Genomic DNA, 25,777 nt, shown 5'->3' on the forward strand with positions numbered 1-25,777 from the left:
GGAAGGTTGAACCATTCACCCTGTACACAACAAACCACCAGGGGAAGGTTGAACCACTCACCGTGTACACAACAAACCACTAGGGGAAGGCTGAACCACTAACCCTATGGTTGCTCATCTCTCTAAGAAGTACCCCAAGCCCCCTGGAGCTCCCAGAACTCAATTTGCATATCATACAGGACCCTCATAAGAGGGTCTCTCCACGACTCCTAGTCGTTCTCAGAAAGTCAAGAATTTGACCTTTCCCAAGGGCTTTGTCAGAATGTCGACGACCTGCTCATCAGTCCCAATGTGATGGAGCCTTATTTCTCCTCGTTGTACCATATCCCGAATAAAGTGGTACCTGATATCGATGTGCTTGGAGCGATCGTGAAATATAGGATTCTCTGATAACTGGATCCCACTCTGGTTGTAACAGAGAATCATGGTCATATCCAGGACATGTCCAAACAACTCACTGAAGAGCTTCCTCAACCAGACAGCTTCACAAGAGGCCATACTCGCAGCTATGTATTTGGCCTCAGTGGTGCTCAAAGCAACTGACTTCTGCTTCCTGCTCATCCAGGATATCGAAGTAGAACCCAAAGAGAAACAACACCCAAAAGTGCTCTTACGATCCACCACACTGCCTGCCCAATCAACATCAGAATAACCATGCAGCCTCACATCTCCAACAGTGTATCTCAGTCCATGAGTGATTGTGCCCCAAAGATATCTCAGAAGATTCTTGGCACCAATCCAATGTGAGTGATGAGGCTCAACCATATATTGGCTCAACGTGTTAACTGCAAAACATATATCCAGACATTAGTTTACCAAGAACATTAGTGCTCATATGAGTTGACAATACTTAGAAGCATTTTCCAATTCGGGTCCGGTAGCACTGCCGCATAACTTCTTAAAGTTAAGCTCCATCGGGGTAGTCACGGGCTTGTAGTCCACCCTCCCAAATCTTTCGAATATCTTCACAACATATTTTCCTTGAGGAAAAGTTCTCCTAGCTTTTGCCAGACCTCCAACCCTAGGAAGTAGTGCATCAGTCCTAGGTCCTTCATCTCAAATTCAGAAGCCAACTCCCTCTTACATTTGTGAATGAGAGGGTTCGCACCAGTCAGAAAGAGGTCATCCACATAAAGCACCAATATGAGAGGTCTATCATCTTCAACCTTAAAGTAAAGGTTCGGATCGGCTTCACTCCTAGTGAATCCTAGCTTCATCAAATAGTTATCGATCCTCTCATACCAAGCTCGGGGTGCTTGCTTCAACCCATAGAGAGCTTTCTTCAACCTGCATACATGAGATTCCCGATCATGAATCTCAAACCCTTCGGGTTGTTCCACATAGACTTCCTCTTTAATCGAACCATGCAAGAAAGTGGTCTTGACATCCATCTGATGTAGGTTCCATCCTTGCAAAGCAACAAGGGCTATGATCAAGCAAATGGTGGTGTATCGGGCAACAGGTGCAAATATCTCATCGTAATGTACACCTTCTTTTTGAGAGAAGCCTTGAGCAACAAAGCGAGCCTTGTACTTTTCTGCACTCCCATCTGCTCCATGCTTGATTTTGTAAAACCATTTAGAGGTGACAACCGATTTGTCTTGGGGTCTAGGGACTACATCCTAGACATCATTCTTCATAATGGAATCGTATTCCTCATTCATAGCATCCTTCCATACTTGATGCTTCACGACTTCTTCGAATGATGTAGGCTCATTTTGAATGATAGTGCTCATAATGGTCAAGTATCCCTGATACCTGGTCGGTTTCTTGCTTTCTCGGGAAGTCCCTCTTGGTGCAATATGTTTCTCGGCATCTTCGAGAGTCTCCCTAAGCCATGAGGGCCTCTTCTTGGAGGAGGGCTCTTGAGGAGGAGGATCAATAGGATCCATAGGTTCGTCCATCGTTTCATTTTTCTTTTCACCCTCTTTCCAGTGTCAGCTTCTTTATCCTTCCTTGGTATAGGAAGGTTGTCAACCTTTCTAAGAGCCATATCTTTGTCAAAGGTGACATCATGACTTATCTCAACTTCCCTTTGACTAGCCACATAAATTCTATAGCCCTTAGAATTTTCACTATAGCCCACAAAGATTCATTTCTTTCCAGATGGAACCAATTTGCTTATTTTCTCTTTTGGCACATGAAAGTATACGAGACTCCCATCTGATGTAGGTTCCATCCTTGCAAAGCAACAAGGGCTATGATCAAGCAGATGGTGGTGTATCGGGCAACAGGTGCAAATATCTCATCGTAATGTACACCTTCTTTTTGAGAGAAGCCTCGAGCAACAAAGCGAGCCTTGTACTTTTCTGCACTCCCATCAGCTCCATGCTTGATTTTGTAAAGCCATTTAGAGGTGACAACCGATTTGTCTTGGGGTCTAGGGACTACATCCTAGACATCATTCTTCATAATGGAATCGTATTCTTCATTCATAGCATCCTTCCATACTTGATGCTTCACGACTTCTTCGAATGATGTAGGTTCATTTTGAATGATAGTGCTCATAATGGTCAAGTATCCCTGATACCTGGTCGGTTTCTTGCTTTCACGGAAAGTCCCTCTTGGTGCAATATGTCTCTCGGCATCTTCGAGAGTCTCCCTAAGCCATGAGGGCCTCTTCTTGGAGGAGGGCTCTTGAGGAGGAGGATCAATAGGATCCATAGGTTCGTCCATCGTTTCATTTTTCTTTTCACCCTCTTTCCAGTGTCATCTTCTTTATCCTTCCTTGGTATAGGAAGGTTGTCAACCTTTCTAAGAGCCATATCTTTGTCAAAGGTGACATCATGACTTATCTCAACTTCCCTTTGACTAGCCACATAAATTCTATAGCCCTTAGAATTTTCACTATAGCCCACAAAGATTCATTTCTTTCTAGATGGAACCAATTTGCTTATTTTCTCGTTTGGCACATGAAAGTATACGAGACTCCCATCTGATGTAGGTTCCATCCTTGCAAAGCAACAAGGGCTATGATCGAGCAGATGGTGGTGTATCGGGCAACAGGTGCAAATATCTCATCGTAATCTACACCTTCCTTTTGAGAGAAGCCTCGAGCAACAAAGCGAGCCTTGTACTTTTTTGCACTCCCATCAGCTCCATGCTTGATTTTGTAAAGCCATTTAGAGGTGACAACCGATTTGTCATGGGGTCTAGGGACCACATCCCAGACATCATTCTTCATAATGGACTCGTATTCTTCATTCATAGCATCCTTCCATACTTGATGCTTCACGACTTCTTCGAATGATGTAGGCTCATTTTGAATGATAGTGCTCATAATGGTCAAGTATCCCTGATACCTGGTCGGCTTCTTGCTTTCACGGAAAGTCCCTCTTGGTGCAATATGTCTCTCGGCATCTTCGAGAGTCTCCCTAAGCCATGAGGGCCTCTTCTTGGAGGAGGGCTCTTGAGGAGGAGGATCAATAGGATCCATAGGTTCGTCCATCGTTTCATTTTTCTTTTCACCCTGCTTTCCAGTGTCAGCTTCTTTATCCTTCCTTGGTATAGGAAGGTTGTCAACCTTGCTAAGAGCCATATCTTTGTCAAAGGTGACATCATGACTTATCTCAACTTCCCTTTGACTAGCCACATAAATTCTATAGCCCTTAGAATTTTCACTATAGCCCACAAAGATTCATTTCTTTCCAGATGGAACCAATTTGCTTATTTTCTCTTTTGGCACATGAAAGTATACGAGACTCCCAAAAATTCTAAAATGAGAGACATCGGGTTTCTTACCAGTGAACATTTCTTCGAGAGTCTTGGAGTCCAATGCTTGATGAGGGCATCGGTTTTGAACATACACGGCGGTATTCGCAGCTTCGGCCCATAGAAACTTGGCACGGACAACTTGCATAATAGTACGGTTCTTCCGTTCAGCCACACAATTCTGCTCAAGAGTGTATGGTATTGTGGTCTCCCTCTTAATGCCAACCTCTCTGCAATAGTCATGGAATTCATTAAATTCATACTCGGTCCCATTATTAGTCCTCAATATCTTGATTCTCTTCTCGGATTGATTTTTGATGATGGCTTTGAAGTGACAGAACCAGGTGAACACTTCATCCTTTTTTTTCAAGAAGTAGATCCAAGTCTTGTGAGAATAATCATCTGTAAAAGTGAGATAATATAAATATCCTCCCAAAGAGTTTACGGGCATCATACCAGATATGTCAGAGTGGACCAACTGCAATATATCTGTGGTCTTGCTATTACTAAAGGGGAATGGTCCCCTTGTAATTTTTCCCTCAGCACATCCGGGACATATATCTTCATGCTCTACTTTGAACTCGGGCATCCTTGTCACCATCTATCTCACATCGGGTAGGGCCTTATAATGAAGGTGGGCAAACCTCTGGTGCCATAGTTCAGATTGTAGAGATGTGTCGCAAGACATGACCCCCAATGGACTTTCTCCAACTTGATACAAAGTGTCATCCCGAAACCCAAGAGTAAAAGTATCTTTAAAATTCCTTTTCCAAACACGTACCTTTCCATCGATGAATGCCACCTTGTAACCTTTGTCCTCCATTGCTGGAATGGACACTAGCTTCTTCTTGAGATTAGGTACATATAGAACTTCTTGTAAATGAATCGTGTTACCCTGATTCAATTGAAGGGTAACATTCCCTACACCCTTTACGGGATAGGTGGCATTGTCTCCAAGAATAATCTCCAAGTTTGTCTCCTCTATCAAATTAGAGAGAGCTTCCTTGTATTCGGTGAAGTGCCTTGAGGCACCACTCTCAATAAGCCAATTCCCCAAAGTGTCCGGAGGATAGGTAGTGGAGAGGGCCGATATAAGATAATACTCATTTTGCTTATTGTTAACAACAATTTATTCTTCATACCTGGAGTTCCTTGCTTTCTTGGAGGGTTGACCATTTTCATGATGTCCCGCATTCCTTTTTCCTTTGCCATTGAACCTGCCATTCCTTTGATTGTTGATGTTGAAGTTGCGCCCGCAGTGATTGTGATCATCATCATGTGATGTGTCCTTTCTATTTGGACACTCCCTCACATAGTGGCCAAACGTATTGCAAACAAAGGATCTGCCCTTCCTTCCACCCTTAAATCCGGGTTTTCCATTGAAATGACTTTTAGATCCTGCATTATTTCTCCTTTTGGCATGAGTGGAGAAAGCAATGGGGTTGCCTCTATTAGAAGGCATTTCTTGCTCCACCATTCTTGTTTCTTCTTGAATGCATCTTGACATCAATTCTTCAAATCCCAGAATTTGATCATTATTGAGAATAGTGGTTCTAAATATATACCACTTAGGTGGGAGCCCTCCAAGGGTAGTGATAGTAAGTTCCCTGTCAGGAATGACTTCTCCAATCGATAGAAGATCATTCTTGATCTCAGTGATCCTTAAGAAGTAGGATTGAATATCCTCGTCCTTGCCCTTCTTAATATCCTTCAACTTATTTTTGAGGAACAAAATTTGATTTGCATCACTAACCTTGAACATGCTTACCAATCTGTCGTAGATCTCCTTGGAGGTGTTCAAATCGGAGATGTAGGCCACCAAACGCTTGTCAATGGAATCTCTGATAATCTTCTTCGCTTTGACTTCAGCCTTGGTGTACTTGTTCTTTGTAGTAGCTGGTGCATTTGATGGAGGCTCAGGGATTTTACCCTTCACAGAATCCATCACTTCTTGTTCTTCCAATGCTAGATCAAGAGACATTTTCCATCCGTGATAGTCAGACTTTTCACGGAGCTTGTCTTCAGCCGGGAAGTGGGATGAGGAACCCATTGAGCCTTTTGTCCTTTCCAACTATCTTCGTAGATTGCTATTTCACTCTTGCTTGGGATTTGTCTTCACCTCACCTCTGATACCATGTTAATTTTGTTATGTTTTATGCTTAAGAGCAATTTACTTCAATTTCTTATTAGCCCAATACCAATTTCCAGTTTAGCAATCACATCAGCATGATAGTAAAACACTAAAGCGAACAAAGTTCCTTCTAAAAATTAATTACTCCAGAAAACTTGGAATGTCAAGATATCCATTTAGGATATAAATATTATATATTAAAATGAATAAGAATGAATGATGATGAATTACAAATGAGAATGAGAGGCTTGCTTATATACCAAGCAAGTGTCTCTTTATGAAGAGTCATGTCTCATTTAGACATGTCTCTTCAACCTAATTACTACTTAACTAATTATTATTTATGATTATTATCATTTACATTATATTTATATTATTTATATATTTTATTCGTTACATTGCCTCCTTCCTCAAAAAGCTTTGTCCTCAAAGCTTGTCGATGAAAAAGGCTTGATCTGTTTTTTGGCTTCGAAAGTCTTTCTGTTTTGGAATAGTCATCCTCGTCGATACAAGTTGATATGATCTTCTTAGTGACAAACAAAATTTTCGCATTTTGAAGGGATCAGACCATCCCAGATTAATCTTTTGTATAGCATTCTGATCACTAAAATTTTGTAACGACTTATCAGCATAAGACGGAATTGATGTTATGTCATTATTCTTTGAAACATTAATTTGTTGTCTTGGTTCTGATTGGTTCAAATATGTAGCATGGTTGATTCGTCTGTTCTCATGATTCGAATGTCGATGTGGAACCTTTTGGTTTGGTTTCTCCTTACTGGGCATGTGCCAATTTTTATATTTTCTTCTGGCAAAGATGTTGTTGAGATGGTTATGGAACATTCACTTGGAATGTTCATTGTCTGAACTGCAACATCCAAGTGTGTCGTTTCTTTAACTGACTTGTCTTCTTGAGTTGTCACATTCACTTGATCGGTATGTGTTGTTTTGTCATCAGCTTGAATTCCTACATTTGATGCTTCTTTCTCAATAAGTTGTTGTACCTTGTTTTCTAATGACTTCTTATCCTTCTTAAGTTTCTTAATTTGCGACAGTAATTTTTCGCTATGGTTTTTAAATCGAGAAACTTCTTCATTTTTGTCAACGTTGATTTTGTCACTTTCTTTTTGCATATTTTGTAATACCTTTTTACCTTCTTGAGACATTAGTTTTGAAATATCTGAGATATCTTTTGGTGTTACTGAATTTGTTTTTAGTGTAAAATCTTGGAGCGTTATTTTCTTCTTCTTGTAAGAAAATGTTAAAAACTTCTTCTTTGTATTTAGAATAAAGGAACCTAGAGTTTCCTTCCAAGGTAACCCCAAAACAATGTCACTATCAATGTCACTATCGTCAAAATGTAAGGTTTTCACGGTGAATTTTGAGGTAAAAGTATAATCTCCAATATTTAGGTGTAAATTGCTTATATCGTATTGTTTGCCAAAAATATTTGTTTCAACTATATTTGATTCTGGAATCACCAATTGGTTAGCACATTTAGGACTAACATAATTACTTGTTTCAGCAGGACAAATAGAGATTATGATGTCTCTACCTGCGAGCGATCCTTTGATTTGAAATAATGTATCAACATATTTACCAAAGGTTTCAGGGAACCTTTCATCTCTCATTTTTGGACTACACTCAATTTCTTTATTGTCAATGATTGACTCCATTTTACTTTGTTAAGATGAACTTGGAATTTTTTTTATTTAGTAATTCCTTTATTTTTTATATATCTTTTTCAAATATTCTCCTTTAATGTGGATTGTTAAAAACTTGAATACCCTTTTATTAAAATAATACTCCTTTATATTGTTGCCTCTATATATGTATGTATATCTTTATATTAAGACCCCTTTTCAAAATAACTTTATTATCTGATAATAATAATAGTTTCCCTTCTTTTTTTTACTAATAAATTGGTCCCTTTTTTTATATACTTAATTACTTCCTTGATAAATTTTTAATGTCACCCCACTTAATAAATATAAAGGTCACGTCTTTTCATATGACATAGATGTTAAAATACCATGGGCTATTACCATGGGTTGTTTTTAAAACCTCCGTTAAAATGTTCTCCACGTAAAAAGTAAAACGTATTCCTTTTGTTTTTTGTTTTTTGTTTTGTTTTGTTTTTTTTTAACTTTTTAAAATACCATGGGCAATTACCATGGGTTGGTTTTAAAACCACGAGCTTCTCCACGTAAAAAGTTTTAAATATACTTGGTGTGAGATTTTCTATCCGTTTTGTTTTTTCTTTTACTTTTTTTTCTTCTTCTTTTTTTAATTTATTTACTTGTATTTTTATTTTTTTTGGTTATTTTATTTTATTTTATTTTTATGGCCAAATGCCTAGAAAAACGGAGAAAAGGAGAAACTCCCAATTTCTGAGCAAAATGCTTCAATTGTACGCCAACAAGGTTGACGAATTTCGATAGCCAAGGACCTGGATCGGAGAATGAGCTCTGTGCACCGGTTAAGCAACCTAGAAGACTGAACTGCTCTGATACCAAATGAAGCGAACAAAGTTCCTTCTAAAAATTAATTACTCCAGAAAACTTGGAATGTCAAGATATCCATTTAAGATATAAATATTATATATTAAAATGAATAAGAATGAATGATGATGAATTACAAATGAGAACGAGAGGCTTGCTTATATACCAAGCATCTCTTCATGAAGAGTCATGTCTCATTTAGAGATGCCTCTTCAACCTAATTACTAAACTAATTATTATTTATGATTATTATCATTTACATTATATTTATATTATTTATATATTTTATTCGTTACAAATGCAGATAGAACATAAACATAAACAGTAGAAGACAAGCAAAGAGAAGAGAACACAAGATGTGGCACTAGCTAGGGACAAACCCCAATGTGGGGAAACCCTTGATCAATTCTTCTCATAATCTTCAATAGTTCAGCAGAGAGAGAGAGATAGTACAAATATACAAAACTGATATTTTATGACAGCAATAGCAAACCCTAACCATCGAAGTCAAAGTTGGTCAAATGAGTCAGATTTGACCTCCAATCTAGCTTGGTCAAAGCTCAGTCAACTCGGCCTCCAACAGCAAGAAGAATCAACCCAAAACAATCCGAAAATCCCAGTGAAACTTTGGTTAATTGCAGTCAAGCCTGCGGCTAGCACTAGAACAGTCAACGCTGGTCAATGCAGGGTCAAAGAGGATGTCCAGAACTATGGCCTGCCAAGGAGAGGCAGCGTAACCCAATCCACACTCAAAGAAGAGTTAAGGCTGGTCAACGCTGTCTAAATAGCCGTTCTGCAACTTCTGTCAAACTCGGTCAACGCAACCCTAAATAGAAAACAGTCTCCTTCCTTTCGCATGTGTGAGAGAAGCTGCTCTAGATATGCGTACCCAAACAAGAGAGGAGAGAGAAGGATGTGAGGATGAGATGGTGAAATAATGCCATGAGGTCTCCTCCTTTTATATGCAACGTTGAGGTTAAGTTGGGGGTGAAAATGACTGTTTTTCTTGCTGGCCGACCTTGACAAATTGTCAAGAATATAAATAAATTCATATCTCCATATATACATGTCAGAATCAGATGATCTTTAGATCAATCCTACACCTCTCGGAGAGAGGAATCCAAGAAAAATATCAGCTGCCATAAATAAGGTGACCCATATGGAGTTTGGCCCTAGTTGCCAATTTTAACAACAATCTTTCCTATAATGCTCATAGCATTGAATATTAGCTATGTTCTTTCCTTTCGACAAAATGTCTGGATCCTTTCATTTGATCCTTCAACACTTTTTCCCTCAACCTGTCATCTCCTATCTTGCATAGAAACCACAAGTTGTTGAATGGGATAGCTTTCTTATCCTCATAGACATTTGTTACCTTGTTCATCAGTTAGTGTATTTAGAACAATGAAGATTATCTGTCCCAGATCTTGCAATTGAGATCTTATGAAGATAACCCTTTATCCTTCTTCAATTTGTGTAGATCAGATCTAAGTGATGTGACCTTCTTTATGGCATCTTTAGAGAATAGTTCTATCAGTTTATCATATATCTCTTTGATGTTTGTAATTCTGCTATATAGGGATGAGGGGACCTTTGACTAATTTCATAAGAATCCCTTGAGCCCTTTGATCCCTTTCCATGTATTCAAATAATGCTTGACCTTCGAATGGTGTGGAGACTTTTCCATTGAAATGACTTCACTTTCTTTGAGGACTATGTCTATCCTCCTTTTCCATGCAAGGAAGTTCGATGACCCAACCAACTTATAGATCTCCTTGCAGAACGAAGTCATTTTTATCAGATTTAGATTATAGAATAAAAGATACTTACTTGGTTAAGTGAAGATGAAATCTTCAACTTGATTCCTTTGTTGATGATGATCGATGAAGATGACTTGATGCTTCTTGGATGATCCTCTTTAAGGATAAGGAGGTCCTTGCTTCAACGAGGGGAGACTGCCTCCTTTTGGATGATCTTCTTCCAAATGAAATCCTTGCTCCAATAAAGAGAAGATTTCCCTTTTTATGACAACGCCTTTCGATCTAGCCTTTTATGGATGAACAACATTCAAGATACTTCAACTTCCTTGGTGGTGAATGAGTGCAGATCAGAAATGCTTCTAGGGTTTCGAATTTCTCCAAGATGATGTGATCTTCGTCCTTAAAGTACTTCTCTTGGATGTCTATACTTTGGGCTACCTTGCTTTGTAGTTCTCTTCAACTTGATGAGGGTCTTTGTGGTCTTTTGATGATGACAATAGGATCCAACACTTTTGTTGGTGTAGAGTTCTAGTTGCCTTGTGTTAAAATTGGCAACTAGGGCCAAACTCCATGTGGGTCATCTTATTTATGGCAACTGATATTTTTCTTGGATTCCTCTCATCGAAAGGTGTAGGATTGATCTAACGATCATCTGATTCCGACATGTATTTATGGAGATATGAATTTATTTGTATTTCTTGACAATTTGTCAAGGTCGGCCAGCAAGATAAAGTGTGTGGCACACCCCCAGCTTAACCTCAACGTTGCATATAAAGGAAGGAGACATTGTGCCTCATTTCTCCATCATCTCAACACATCTTCTCTCTCCTAATCTTATTGGGCCAGCGTAGGAGCAGTCTCTCTCACACGTGCAAGAAGAAGGACAAAATTTCTGTTTAGGGCAGCATTGACTGTTTCTAGGGCAGCGTTGACTTTCTGGGCAACGTTGACTTTTCTGGGTTGCGTTGACCAAGGTGTAGGGCTGCTAGAGGATGCGTTGACCTACACGTTGTTGTTTGGGTGCTACGTTGACCAAAGCATTGACCAACGTTGATTGGTTAGGGCTGACCGCAAGCTGCTGATTTGTTGATTGCTATTTTGACCATTGACTGAGGGCTGTTTTGGGCTGCTGATGTTTGTTGTTGAAGACCAAGTTCTTCAAGGTTGACTTGAGGTCAAATAGGAGCTGTTTGACTAGCTTTGACTTTGCTGGTTGCTGATATAAAATCACAGATTTGTGATATTGTACTATCTCTCTCTCTCTGCTGAATTATTGAAGAATATAGAAGAATTGATCAAAGGGTTTCCCCACATTGGGGTTTGTCCCTGGCTAGCCACCACATCTAGTGTCTCTTGTCTTGGCTTGTTTTCTGTCAATTTATTTATGTTCTATCAGCATTTTAGTTTATGTTAATGTGATTGCTAAACTGTGAATTGACATTGGGCTAATAAGAAGAAATTGAAGTAAATTGCACTAAGCATAGAACATACCATAACTTAACACCTTGATTTGTAGATCTATTTGCCTTGAGTGGAAATAAGGCTTTAGCCTTGATTATTTTTTATTGATGATCCCAAGACTTCTTTTGAAGTAGATCTTCTTCTTTGATCTAGGGTTTGATTCTTCAATGTAGATCTTTGAACTTTCGCTTTGATATCCTTCAACTTGTTTTTATGCCATTCTCGAAACCCGATCCTTGAGTGTCTCTTTGATTACATGCCCTTTTCTCGACTTTGACATCTTAGCTCTGATTCCATGTTGAGAAATCTAAGGCATCATGAATTAGGTGATTTCTCTTGATTAATAACTACTTGTGATTGAATTTTATTTCATTAGGTTAGGATCTTCTAGTTGCTTATGTTATTAGGGTTCTTGTTCATCAAACAGTTACTAATGCATAAACATAAATAGACATGAGATACATAATGTAGGCTATTAGTCAGGGCCAAAACCTCTCACTTCTTTGAGAGAAAAACCTGCACAAATTCTTCTTATAGAGATTCCAAGTGACGAATACCAAGACCAAGACCCTTGACCTAGTTGCTACTCCAAGACTAAGACACAAGTTCTCTTGTCTGCCTTCTGCTCTTTTCCTCTTCTCGACTCATGTTCCCTTTCGATCTTCTTAGCACTGAAACATTGTCACCATTGAGATCTAATCATCATCACCGAGATCATCTTAGCTTGACCAATCTGTGATCTTCTACTGTGACACCAAGACTTTCCCTCAAAACTACTGTTCATGTGATTAACCCTTAACTTCTTCGTTATTCCTTCATCACCTATCTGAACTTCCTTATTTACCTAGTCACTGCAACTGTGATCCGAATTCCTTGACCTTCATAGATTCGAACTTTTGTGATCCGAGCTTATGTGATCCGAATTTATCACTGCCACAACCCACCGAAAATATCGGAGATGTATCTGAGTTTCACTATCCTTTGCCACCCAAAATATTAGAGATCTGAATTCTCTTCACTGTGTGACATCCAAACTTCTTCACTGTGGAGATCTAAACTGTATACTATGATTGCCCATCCGAATTCAGAGTGAGAACCAAATTTTTGAACTATGGTTATGCGAAGACTCTACATGCCTATTTATAGTGGTTGTCCTATAAATAAGCCGACTTGTCTTTATAAAGGGTTGTGTCTCCATATAGGTGAGCTGACATGTGCCATTTACCTCATTTGGAGGCTGACTTGAAGAAGAGGACTTGTGCTTGTCGTTGGAGGGATTCTAGACACTTTTATAGACTTATATCCATTGTTATATCCCCAAGAAAGGTTCTTCATACATGACATTGACTCTTTGACTATAATGACAAATCCTAAGGCTCTGAATGGGAGCCATCTATATAAAATCTCTTGCTCATGAAAACCAAGAAGCAAGCATTACAAAATAATTTTATTTTCTTCTTTACATCATTTACAAAAGTCACAATTACATGTGATTATGAAGACCGATGTAGAAATCTCTGTTTTCCCACCCCGATTTTCAGTTTCTCCTTATTTCTCCCATGTAGTTAAATGCCCATTCCCATAACCATACATTTAACAGACTGAAAAAAAATAAATATTGCTGAAAACACAAATTCTGGAAATTTTTCAGAATGCTGGAAATTGCAGAATTAAAAATCAGCAATCAAAAACAGCCATTAAAACACATTAAAACACTGATATTTTTGGTCAACTTGACCCTGGAAAAACCCCCTACAACTCTTGGGGAAAACCAGTTTGAGAGCTCTTCTTTATTTCTGAAAATTGCCTTTTTACAGTGAGAATTATTCAGCAAAAAATCAGCAAGCAAATTTACAAATTATCTCCTTTCCCGTGCCTCACAGCCAACGTTGCAGGAAGCGCCCCCCCCCCCCCCCCCGGATCCTAGGCCGGAATCGCGCCCCGTACGGAAGTGTTCCGGAAGCGCCTTAGGAAGCGCGATTCCAAATTTCCCGAAGCGCGATTCCGAGTTTTTTTTGCGCTTCCTGGTTTTTATGAAGCGTGGGCCCCGAAGCACGCTTCGGGCCTCCGGAAGCGCCACGCTTCGGGCCCGGAAGCGTACGCTTCACGAGCGCTTCGGAGCGCTTCCGAAAAAACCGCGCGGGCCAAGGAAAAATACTTCATTTTTTTTATTTTTTTTTTAAAGTTAACTTAACTTAGCAATGAGGGGGTGGGTTAGGGTGAGTTTAGGGTGAGGAATGAAAAGCATAAAGCTCCCATTCATTCCTCATTTTCTCACTTTGAGTTTATGAGAGTTGGAGAAGATAAGAGAGGAGAGGAGAAGAGAAGAGAGGAAAGGAGAGGAGAAGAGAGGAGAGCTTGGAGGAGTGAAGAAGGAGGAGCTAGGAGAAGGAGGAGGAGCTTGGAGCAAGAGCTTGGAGGACTTCATCTACAAGAGCTAAAGAGGTAAGTTCAAACCCCAAACTCCCTTGTTTTTTTGAAAAAAAATTTGTATTTTTCTCCTCCCTCTCCTACTCTTTCCCATTGTTTCTACTTGCTCCTTTATTTACAGGTTGTCCACCACCTATATCCATATTCCAAGATGGTGTTCTTTTGGCTTCTATGTATCATTCCACTCATGGTTTTAATGATGGCAAGGGTGAGGAATAGAAGGGAAGAGGAAGGGGATGAACTTGGTCCTAATAGTAGTGACCCAATGTATGATGAGGAGGAAGGGTTTGAAGAGGAAGGGGATGAACTTGAAGGGGACACTGAAGCACAAGATGGGAAAGGTACATCAACACCCTTGTGGAACTATGTGACCAAACTTGATGGGGGAAAGGGTGGTGGATCTTACAAATTTGTGTGCCCTCATGGTTGTCATGGAGGAAAACCATATTGTGGTTCATATACCCGTCTGAGGAGGCATCTTTGTGGGGTGCTGGACAGTGATGAAAAAAAGGGTTCTGTGGGGGTACAAATTTGCCCAAACATTTCAACTGAAGAAAGAAGAAAATACATCCAAATAGAGATGGCTGCACAACAAAAAAACAAGAAACAAAAAACTCATTCTGAATCAAGTGCAACCTCTAAATTTGGTAGTTGCCCATCTCCTCATGGTACTTCTGCAACCTCTGGAGGTAGAAGAACAATAGGGGATTTCCTTAATGTTGCTGGGAGGGATGATGTGGATGGAAAGATAGTCCGTTTTCTTTGTGCTTGCGGTGTACCATTCAATGTGCTTCGCTCTCCCTATTGGCATGACATGGTAAAGGCCATCAATGAAGTCCCAAAAGGATACAAGGCCCCCAACTATGAGAAAGCTAGAACAGTGTTATTAGAAAGAGAAAAAGCTAAGGTTCAAAGAGCTTTGACACGTTTTACACATGAGTGGGTGGATTCTGGGGTATCCATTGTATCAGATGGGTGGACAAATATTAGAAACCAACATTTGATAAATGTTCTTGGTGTTTCTTCTAGTGGTGCAGTATTTATTGCATGTCATGACTCCTCCTCCATCAGTGCAACTGCACAAAACATTGCAGATCTCCTATTGAAATCAATCAAAGATGTTGGTCCGAATAATGTGGTTCAAGTGATCACATATAATGCAGCAAATTGTAAGGCAACAGGAAAAATTATTGAGCGTACTCATCCACACATCTTTTGGTCTGGGTGCCTGGTTCACACATTGAACCTTTTGATGCATGATATTGTGAAACACAAAGATTGTGGGTGGATTGCTGAGGTTTACAGGAAAGGGAAGCAGCTCATTAAATTCATCACAGGGCATACAAGGGTAAACTACTTCTATGGCACTTACTCCAAGTTGCAATTGCTTAAAATTGCAAAGACAAGATTTGCTAGTTATTACCTCACCTTTAGGCGGCTAGTGAGGGTGAGACAAGCTTTAACTAATCTGGTGTGTGCTGAAACATGGGATGAAATTAACACTGACACAGATGGTGTTAATGCAGTCAAGGACACTATTCTTGACAGTTACTTTTGGTCACAGGTTAAATATGTTTTGCAATTCACCAAACCAATTTATTACATGATCAAGTTTGCAGATTCAGATCGACCAGTAATTGGGGAGGTGTATGAGCAAATGGATAGCATGTTGGGGCAGATTAAAGACATTGTTGAGCCTAGAGATACCACCTTGTACAATTATATTCGTGTAGAGGTGCAAAACCGATGGGAAATGCTAAATATTCCATTGCATGCATTAGCATATGTTTTGACACCTAAATACTATCATCCATCATGGCTTTCAACACCAGCACCTGGGGGGGGAAGCAGGAAAAAACCACACCAAGATAGAGAGGTTCACGAAAAATATATGGCTGCATTGAGTAAATTAATCCCTGATGAGGAGGAGGCTGCATTGGTACGGAGACAGGTGAGCAACTATACGCTCAACACTGGTCCATTTGGGAGCATGCATGCAATTCAAGATCGAGAGACTTTTTCTGCTCTTGAGTGGTGGAACATGCATGGAGGGGGTACTCCACTTCTACAGAGTTTGGCATTGCGGGTGCTATCACAGGTGGTAAACACTTCTTCTGTAGAGAGGTGTTGGAGCTCTTATTCTTTTATCCACAGTGTTAAAAGGAACAGGTTGAATTTAGACCGGGCAGAGAGCTTGGTTTATGTTCATTACAACTTGCGATTGTTGTCCCATTACTGTGAAGATGCAAAGTCTAATAAAGACTTGTTGATTTGGGACAAGAATCCAGAGGAGCCCAATTTGGAGGATGGAGTGTTGCGACTAGAGCAATTAGAGGATGCTCTTATCCAGGTATGTCCATTGTGGTATGAATTTTCCAATTTTCCCTTATAAAGCATTTCTCTAATTCATGTTTTTAATTTTTTTGTTAACTAGTGTTTTTTTTTTTTGCATGAATTTTTTGAGCGATTCTAGGATGATGATGACCGTGTTGATATGCCACCACCCCCACCCCCATCTGGTCCCTTGGTTCCTAGGTTCCATGGTTCAACACCAACAGCAAGGGGTTCTTCTTCATCAGTTTCAGTGCCACGACTTACACAGGCACCATCTTCTTCATTGCCACCACGTGGAGGCCCGCCACCACGTTCTATTCGTGGTGGAAGGAGGAGAGATTAGTAGATATATTCACAATCTACTACTTTTTGTCATAGATTACTCATTAGACTTGTAGACTTGTGAATTTGAATTTTGAACCTTTTTGGCTTGGCGGTGACCAAGTGACATATTTTATAAACATTATTATTTGAATTTTGGACATGACAAATGTTGACAGTTGCTCACTTGCTAGATAAATCATAATATGCTCTATGTTTTATGTTTTATAATATGCTTAAATGTTTTATGTTTTATAATATGCTTAAAAATTTGATGTATGTTTGTAATAGCTAGAATATAGATGATTGTTGTACATACTAGTAACTACAATGGAATCATGGATGCCATATCTATCTTGATTTATGCAAAAATATGCATGTTTTCATGTCTTCTACAATTAATTTGGTATTTGGGATGTTTGTTTTGAGTATAAATGCAAAAAAATATAAATATATATATATATATATATATATATATATATAGCAGACGCTTCCGCGGACGCTTCGCTTCCTAGATTTTTGGAAAATGACGCTTCCACGCTCCCGCTTCCGCTTCCGCGCTCCCGCTTCGTGCAACATTGCTCACAGCAATCTGGAAATTACAACAAACAGGACATCAATAAATGCTGTACGACCTCCGTTTTGTGTGCAGAAAAATCAGCAAACTGCTCCTCGATTTTTGTGCAAAATTCTGCCTTTCACTATGTGCTGAATCAGCTGTACAAATCTGCTCAACTGCTGCCTTGGAATGTGTGCCAAGCTGCTGTCTCCTTCTCCTCCCTGCTCAGAAATCTCTCTTGCTCTCTTGCTCTCCTTCTCCCAATCTGCTCATGAAAGAATGAATGACCTTTTCCTCCTTTAATATAACTCCAAGTGACTTTTGGGTGATCCAAGTGACTTTTGGGTGATCTCTAAATCCAATGGCTGAAATAGATTTAGATCAATGGCTGAGATTAAATGCTCATTTAAATCTCACTTTCTATTTTTTAATTCACCCCACTTTAAGAAAGACCCACTTAGTCATTTATTTCCAAAGTCACTTTTCCTTTCTAATTTTTCATTTACTTTATAAAAGTTACTTTAAAATTAGACTTAGTAACTTTATCACTTAAAGTCACTTTTAAATTAGATTTAACTTTATAAAATTATAAAGTCACTTTAGGAGAAAAATTAAATTCTTTTGGACACTTTTCCCTAGGCCAAAGATCAAAGCCTAAGGGAACCACCTGTCCTCCGGTACCAAATTTCAACAACCGAACCTAGTTACACTTTTCAACAATTTGTTCTTTGGCCTGATCCATGGCCTCATAAACAAAACCAATGGCGGGTTTATCACTATCCACCATCCGCAAAACTTTGACAAGAGGCTCACTAAATAACACAATCTCTTGCACGTTTGACCAATTTTTTTGTCAAATACTTGGTCAACCATCTGTTTCCCTTCATCCTTTTTGCTCCATTGAGATGCATTCCATTCATCACATGAAAACATCTTCCTCAAGTTGGATTTTTGTTGAACAAGCGATTGCAATGAAAGCAAATTTGTTGCAAATTGTGTGATGGTTGATCGAACAAGATCTTTACCCCTAGTGTGGTTTCTCATAAGGTTCAAAACCCATGAGTGGTTGTAGATGTATCTGGTTATGGATTTTGCATCATCCACACACTTCTTCACCCACTGAGTTTTCTAATATCCTCAAGCATGAGGTCCAAACAATGGGTTGCACATGGAAAGCACCAAATGGTGGGGTGTTTTTCCCCTAACATCTTTCCAGTTGCAACATAGTTAGAGATATTATCTATGATCGCTTGTACAACATTTTCAACTGCTACTTCCATAACTACTTCATCCAAAAAATGAAATAGCAATTGTGCTTCCTTTACTTGATTAGATGCATCAATAGATTTGAGAAACATAATATCTTTTGGACAAGCAATTAAGGAATTTAATATGCTACGAGATCTACCATTAGTGCATCCATCAAACATAATTGTGCACCCTGTTTTGGTTCATGATTTCTTGAACTCTGTAAGGTACTATTGTATTCTTTATACCTCATTTTGTAAAAGTGGCCTCTTGATATCTTGAAAGCTAGGGCCTTTGAAATCTGCTCCACATGAAGTTATAACATCAATCATGGGCTGATAATATGCATAATTAGAAGCATTAAAAGGTATTTCTGCATCATACCAACATCTAACAATGCATTCATATGCAACTTCCTTCTCTATATTCTTCCATTTAGCATCAAGGGTGGGTTGAGAACTAGGGGTGGTGTGGGGTACAAGGGAGTCAATCCCTTTACGAGTTGTTGTCTACTTCAAATTCAAAACACTTGAACTAGGGCTAGAAGTACCCTTTCCAATTCTAGTAGGGAAACTAGAGGAATCTTCAAAACTGGGCATATATTCTACAAAATCAGGGTCACTAAGAACAACATCATCCTCTTGAATTTTGCCTATATCTTTTTAATTCTCTTGTTTTTCCCTTTTTATTCATTGTAGGCTTCAATTAGACTTAGCATATCTCCTTTAATATCATCAGAAACATTGTCACAAGGTTTTACTTGCCTTCTTCAATGTGCTCGGTGTTCTTTAATTCTATGAATCCCCCCACCATTAACTTTCTTTCCACAATAGTTGCAAAATTTTATCCCTTGTTCATTTAAATGGCAGTGAACCCAAGTAGGATCATTTTTGTTTTTGGGGGCCATGACAACTTCTAGAGGAAGAAATGAAAATATGCATAGAAAGCCCTAAGGTTTTAGAATTCTATGGCAATTTTTTATAGAGAAGTAAAAGAGGAATAGAGGTCATGAAATACCTGGTGAAGATCTGTAAATTTTGAGAAAAAAAGAAGTTTCCAGAAATCAGAAAATAAACTCTTCAATTAATTGCAAAATCTCCCTCACAAATTTGCTAACGAGATCCCTAAAAAAAAACCCTACAAATTTCAAGAATTGTTGAGGAAAAAATAGAAGAAAATAACAGCCATAAGAAGTTTTGTAAATTAAAATTACAAATCTGTATAAAAACACTAGGGTTTTTAAATTTTTAGGGAAAAAAGAACAAATTTTGGAGAAAAATAATGGATGGCTAAAAATATCTTGACTTGCCCTCTAAATTTTTTGAAGAAAATTATCTCTGAAATCCTCCAAAATCAACTTTGTAGCAGCCCCCACAAATTTGCATAAAAACACCAGGGTTTTTAATTTTTTAGGGAAAAAAGGACATATTCTTGGAAAAAATAGAACAATAATGGATGGAAAAAATGCCTTGATTCACCCTCTAAATTTTCTGAAGAAAATCAGCTCCAAAATCATCCCAAATTAGCTTTGTAGTAGCCCCCACAAAATTAAAAAAAGACGCCCCTTCAACCAGCTCCAAAAACCATTCAACAAAATGCAAAGATCTCTTGGAAAAAAAAATCCTTGAAGCAACTTGAAAATCTCCTTTAGTAATCAATGCAACAGCTCTCCAAGATTCCAATCAAGTCTTCAAATTTGCAAAAAACTCCCTCAGAACAACCCTGCAATAAACTCTCCGAATTTTCCTCACTGAACTCAGCTCAAGAATTTCAAGAGACTTAAATAAATAGTGTGAGTGAAATAGAAGGGGTGGGCTCGAGAATAATTAGAAAGTAGGGAAATAAAAAATAATGAAAAAAATATGATTTTTTTTCCTTGGCTGCGCAGCCACGTGTTGTATGAACCGGTCCTAAACCGACCTTTGAACTGGAATAGGCTGGTTCGATATTGAATTGTATTGAACCGACGTATTTCGGTTCGAAGGCCTGGTTCGAACCGGTTTTGGGACAAAAGCGACTGAACTGGCTAGTTCCACTGGTTCTAGTATGGTTCTAATAACATTGATTTAAAGGGCATGGAGGGTCACGACTGTTGATCGATTGTGAGAACTCTCTTGTGTAAAATGTTTTGTTTTGCATTAACAAAATTGCCTCCAGTGGCGGCGTTGGCTAGGGTAGTGGACTATTTCCCTCTCGGAGGGTTTTAACCATGTGGAAATTGTTAATTTGGCAGTGCAGTGACAAATCCCAATCATTGGACTAGATTCCTCTTTTTGAGAGAACCAAAATTGACCTTTGAAGCACTGGATTCAGATAAGGGAAAGTGTATTTTTGATGTGAAGCCCACAATGTCACATTTGATCAAGTTGACTTAGAGGACAAATTGCCCCTCCACCGATGCCTATAAATACAAGTTAAGGAGCCTCATTTGGAGACCATCATCTCACCATCTCTTCTCGGGTTCGATACATTTGAAAATTGCAAGTCATCTCTTACACATGCAAGAAAGAGGAAGGAAAAAAATTGCAGGAGGCCGAAATCGGTTTTAACTTTTGATCAGCACTTTGACTAAGTTTGTCTTTTGGAGATTGGGCATGATTAGACTCATTTTGACTTGGGTTTTTGGACTATTTTGGATGGCTGAATTTCTTGGCACAAAAATCAAGAATTTCTGAACACTTTGATTGTGGTTGACTTTAGACAAAACAACTAGGGTTTCAACTGCCTTTGACTTTGACCGAGATTGAAGGAGAATTTTGGGATTGTTTTTGTAGCAATTTGACCAGCTGATCAGGCCACATATTTTTTATTGCTCACTGAGTTCATTTGGAGGATTGTTCACCATTGACCACTTGTTGTTTCCATTGACTTTGCCCAGTGTTGACTTTTACCAGATTTGACTATCTGCACATACTTTGGAATTTTGGTAGGCCAATTTGTTGATATGTCAAACTTTGATTTTGACTCTTATTGATGGATTTGAGCTCATTGTACTCTTTGCTGAACATTTGAAGACAATCTAAGAGAAGAAGTATTACGAAGGGTTTTCCCCCTTGTGGGGTTTTTCCCTGGTCTTTAACCAAATTGGTGTCTCTTGTTGATGTGTTGATTGTCTCCTATTGTGATTTCATTTACTGTTTGTTCTTCAATTACTGTTAATCATTGGAGGAATTAATTATTGTTGAAAAGATTGCTAATTGAAGAAGTGAATTGAACTAAAGTAATTGATATAACGTGGAGCAGTGGGAAATTTATCATGGTATCAGATCTAAGGTAAAGGACAAGCCCAAAGGAGACGAGCTAGAGCAATCATCTTTGGAAAAGTTGAAGCAACTTATCTAATCAAGTCAATATGTCTACCTCTTACTTCAAGGAAAACGAGAAACTGGGTGACTTATCTAAATTTGTTGCTTGGAAGATCAGATTGGAAATCATATCGGATGACAATGATGTCTTGGAGTACATACAAGGAAAAATTCCTGAGCCTCTAAAGAATGCTCCTGCTACTACCAAGAACAAGTATAAGAAAGGTGAGTTAAAAGCAAAGAAAATTATCATTGATGGTTTACAAGATCATTTACTTGCCTATGTTGGAAATTTGAAGAAGTCTAAGGATATGTATGATAAGCTAGCTGGCATGTATGAAGTTACCATTTTAAACAATATCATCTCCTTGAAAGATCAACTCAAAGATATGGAGATGAATAAAAGAGAATCTGTGCAATCCTATATCATGAGGATATCTCGTCTTAAAGATCAATTGCAGAGAGCTGGTGAAATTGTACTTGACAGGGAATTGGTGCTGGTAACCCCTTAGAGGTCTCCCTCCTATTTGGGAAACCTTCATTACCACCATAAGCAACAACAATAGTTTCCTGTCATTTGATGAGCTCGTTGGAAATCTCACTCAAGAAGAATCTAGGATGATCTTGATTCTCAAGAGGTAGGAAGCATGAAGAAGGAGAGCCCGAGAGCCCGTTGCTTTTGTCACTCATAACAAGAAAAATAAAGGAAAAGGAGGTTCATCAAGTTCAAGGAAGCCTGCTCCCCAAAGTTCAAATAGGAGGAATGGAAGAGAAACCGAATCATTTCACATTGAATGCTACAATTGTCACAAAAAAGGTCACAATGCTTGAGATTGCCACAAGAAGAACAATGCTCCAAGATACAATAATAGCAGGTTCAATAATCAAAGAGGGAGAGATGATCGACAGAATGATCGTAATGTTAATTTTGTAGCATCAAATGTGTTCTAGCCACAAAATTTTGTGGAGAGAGTAGAATACATGAGATCTCCAAAGCCCAGAAATCGTTTTGGGAAATTCCACCTAGAGACGACTTAATTTGATTTCTAGTTATTTTTTAAATATTTCCTAAGTCTAAACTTAGGGAATATAACTAATTAATCAGAATTAATTAAGTCATGGTGTGAATGTTCTAGAAACTCACACGGATGGACAGAGAAATAATCTGGGCCATCAATTATGTTTTAATCTTGGCCGTTGGTGCTCCAACAAAAGATTATAAGAAGGCGTTGGGTAGATGGAGAACACACCAATGTAGTTACTTAGTTGTTGAGGCAGATCAATTTTTCTCTGTGGTTGTTATTCAGCAGAGGAGATAGAGCCAGGTGGTGAGTAGTAGGTGAGAGAGAGGGTAGCAGTAGGAGTCTGGAAGGCAGATTTCCAAATTTAGGAAGAGGCAACGTGGGGGAGAGCGTATTCCACAAGAGCAATGTGCATAGAGTGACGCAGAGGCACCAACGTATGGGTAGAGGGTCCATCTCTTGGTCAGGAAGTTGTTGTGGAGAGTGAGAAATTTCTTATAAAATTTCTCTCAGTATTTTTCTTTGTCTAGATTGCCAGAATTCTTGTACTCAGATTTGTTGTTGAAAATTAATAAGAAAACCCTCATCTGCTGCACCAATTTTTACACATTGGGTTTTTCCGGGGACAATTGTCCAAAAATAGCTTTGTTAATATTTTTTGTGTGTGTGCTAGAATTTCTTTATTTCAATCATTTTATTTTCCGCAATAATATATTGTGAAAATTGCAATAGTAAACTTATTTGATATTTGTCGTAGCAAATAAACTACATAATTTATTTGATAGTTAGAAGAATATTTTTCAGTTATTGCAATAGATGAAATTTTCACATGGTATCAGAGCAGATATGATCAGCCAAAGAGCTCAGTAGCAGAGCAAGGAAGAGGTTGAGTGTTCAATGTGAGCAACAATTCAAATCCCCAGAGGGTAGCATAGTCTCTTGGCCAGGAAGCCGTAATTCTTGAGGAAAATCAACTTTTCTGAGAGAGCGAAAGAAAAACTTGATTTCTCTAGATCAAGAAAGTCTAGAGGCAGAGGGAGCAGCCCCATACTTTTTGCAGAGCAGATCTCTAGCCAAACATAGTAATTTTTGCAACAAGTTGCTGAACAAATTCAGTGTCAGGAGGAAAGAGAAATAACACAGAAAATTATGGACAAAATTAACAGTCAGGATGATTCAGATTTATCTTCCAGGTTGGAGGATGAATTTTCTTGCCTATCAGGATCAACTTCACCTGGTGTCTGGTATATAGATAGTGGAGCTTCAGCTCATATGACAGGAGTTAGAGAATATTTCTCTAGCTATCAAGAAGAGCATATGGACTTCCAAATCACTATGGGCAACATAACTAAATGTACTCCTGTAGGGAGAGGCACCATAGAGTTTCAGAGGGAGTCAGGAGCCAGCACCAGCGCTACTAATGTATTACATGTGCTTGGATTGGGTATGAACCTAATTTCAGTGTCCCAGTTGCAGGACAAGGGGTATGATGTACACTTCGTAGGGAAGAAAGTGTATGTCAAACACTCAAGCTAGAAGAAGGTGAAACAAATTGGAGCTCGAAGCAACATGCTATACAGGTTGCAACCCGATTCTCTAATGGCACTTATAGGCAGTGACAATAGCAGTGGAAAGGAGTTGAACAAATTGTGCCATAGGAGGATGGGACATTTAGACCCTGGAGCAGTCAAAATGCTCAGAGAAACTGTAACAGGAGTTCCAATTCTCAGTACGGAGCGTGTTGATGTATGTAGAGGATGCGTACTTGGAAAGTACATGAAGGCAGCATTCCCGAGAAGTGACAGTAGAGAAAATGGTGCGTTAGGACTGATACACTCAGATATTTGTGGCCCTATGTCTACTGGAGCTCTTAGTGGTGGCAAATACTTCGTTGCCTTTATTGACGACCATTCAAAAAGACCTGAATCTATTTCCTAAAACCAAAGATAAGATAAATAGTAAAAGCATTTCACAAATTGTTATGAAGTATAGAAGAATCTATCTAATGCTAACTACCCTAGATTCTTCAACATACCCTATTCTACTTTTTTGATGGGCTTATTATTTTTCAGTTGTGTGATGAGAAATTATTGGAGTACCCTGGGATGGATTTCCTCTAGGACATTTCGTCGGCGTTAGGACTATAGAAGGCTCCCTGTGATAGAAGGCTGGACCAAAAAGGATTGATAGCTCATCATCAACTACATTAACTATATTAGACATCTGATCAACCCTAAGCATCTTTGCAATCTGAAATTTATATTTGTCATTCCTTACCAATTCGGTGAGGGGAATGGCTATTTTCAATTTAGAAATTTCATTCTCCAAGCTAAAAAGATTAGATTGCTTTTCTACCTCTTTTGAAGCGATGTCCTTCCTTTCTGTTTGGCCTTTAGCTTGAGGTTCCTTCCTTTGACTTTCAGTTTGCAGTTCTTTATCTTTCCTCACATTGCTAGTGGAGGCTTCATTTGTTCTATCCCAATTCAGTATGACAATGTCTTTGTCTTTATTCTGGCCTGCAGGAGTGGTTTCTTTGCTTGGTGCGTCCTTTTGTAGATTTTGTCTTTTCTGAGTTAGAGTGACAGGTACATTTCTATTCCTCAAATTGTACTGCTTTTGGAGATGACTGAGGGCATTTTGATATCCTCTTTGGTACTCTTCAGTCCTATCAGCCCACAGATTTTCACTTGCGAACACAAATTGCTGATCATTTGGTATGAGAGAGTCTTCAGAAAACTGATGTTCCTTTGTTAGGAAAGTAGGCAAGTCATCTTCTTGAAAGAAGTGATTTGCTTCTACAATTTCTTCTTCATCTTCTTCCTGACCTTCAGTGTAATTTTGTTGGAATGGAGCTCTTACTTGACCTTGAGGATCTTGGTTTCGCTGCTCTTTCTGTCGATTTCTGAACTGCTGTTGTTGCTGTCCATGAAAGTTAGGATTCCTCATTGAAGGTTCAATTTGTCGATCAGTTATGGATATTCTATCCATCATCCT

The 25,777-nt window shown here is 38.8% G+C and overlaps 1 protein-coding gene across 1 annotated transcript in view; it reads left to right on the top strand.

Moving 5' to 3' along the window:
• The window catches only part of LOC149256272 (GPCR-type G protein 2-like), a 110,559-nt gene that overhangs the window by 7,088 nt on the left and 77,694 nt on the right, over positions 1-25,777 (top strand). The gene's annotated exons all lie outside the window — the stretch shown is intronic.

This window comes from Pinus tabuliformis, chromosome 7, assembly GCF_031772625.1.
Source record: "Pinus tabuliformis cultivar Carrire ecotype Pingquan chromosome 7, CPIR1, whole genome shotgun sequence".
Taxonomy (NCBI): Eukaryota; Viridiplantae; Streptophyta; class Pinopsida; order Pinales; family Pinaceae; genus Pinus; species Pinus tabuliformis.